The following is a 1,391-nucleotide window of genomic DNA, read 5'->3' on the forward strand; positions in this document are numbered from 1 at the left end:
CTGGTTTGTTTTTGTTGTTGCTTTGCTTATGACGTTTCTCTTTACTTGCTTTTAAGACTTTATCCTGGTCTATAGCAGTGTTAAGTTTTTCGACCACGTATCTAGGTATGGTTTTATTTATTTCATTCAGGATATTTTGTACTTCCTAAATCAAGATCTGCTGCTGTCATGAAGTCTAAAATACTGTCATAGGTAACAGCTTCAAACATTGCCTTTTCCCATTCTATTCTCTCCCTCTGGCATTTCTATTAGACGTTCCTGTACCATCGAATTTAAGATACCCTTGATTGTTAGTTGTTGTTGTTCTGTGCCGTCCATTAGGACTCAACTCATAGCGACCCCTCCTTGGGTTTCCGAGGCAGTATCACTACAGAAGTAGATTGCCCAACCTTCCTTCCGAGGAATGGCTGGTGGATTTAAACCGCTAACCTTCTGGTTAGTAGTCAAGTGCCTTAGGCACTACGCTACCAGAGCTCCCCTTGATTGTTAGAGGCACCATTATTTATGCAGCACGAGAGAAAAGGAAAGGCTGTCAAGCTATCTTAGAATGCTTTATCATTTAGAAGTTCTAATTATTGAAAGAACTTTTAGGCTTTCAAAAACATTTTATTCATATTGTCAACTTTGTGCATGCATAACAAAGAAACTATAGGCAAAATAAATTGGTTAAGGTATTCCTAACATTTCTCCATGCTCAAGAGTTTCCCATTTAGTTGCTGACACTATTGCTTTTCTGTATAATATACTCTGTTATCAAGGGTGTAGATGAGGAAGCATTTCTCAAAAGAGTGCCCCTAAATGGACTAATGTGTATGTATGTTCATGACAGCATTATTCACAAGAGCAAAAAGATGGAAACAACTTAAGTGCTCATCAACAGATGAATGGATAACCAAATTGTGGTGTATACATAAAATGTATTACTATGCAAAAAGAAGGAATAATGAGACCGCAAAACAACATAGATCAATCTGGAGAACATTATTCTCAGTGAAATAAGTCACTTACCAAAGGACAAATGTGAGATACCACTATTGTTGTTGTTGTTAGGTGCTGTCGGGTCGATTCTGACTCATAGCAACCCCATGCACAGCAGAACGAAACATTGCCCGTTCCCGCACCAGCTCCATGATCCTTTCTATACTTGAGCCCATTGTCGCAGCCACCATGTCAATCCATCTTGTCGAAGGCCTTCCCCTCTTTCGACGACCCTCCACCTTACCAAGCATGACATCCTTCTCTAGGGAATGGTCCCCTCTGACAACATGACCAAAGTAGGTGAGACAAAGTCTGGCCATCCTCGCGTCCAAGGAGCATCTCAGCTGCACTTCCTCCAGGACAGATCTATTAGTTCTTTTAGCAGTCCATGGTACCTTCAGCATTCTTCGCCA

The sequence above is a fragment of the Orycteropus afer genome, unplaced genomic scaffold (genome assembly GCF_000298275.1).
Source record: "Orycteropus afer afer isolate SDZICR_OR568_19922 unplaced genomic scaffold, OryAfe1.0 scaffold00717, whole genome shotgun sequence".
NCBI classification, from domain to species: Eukaryota; Metazoa; Chordata; class Mammalia; order Tubulidentata; family Orycteropodidae; genus Orycteropus; species Orycteropus afer.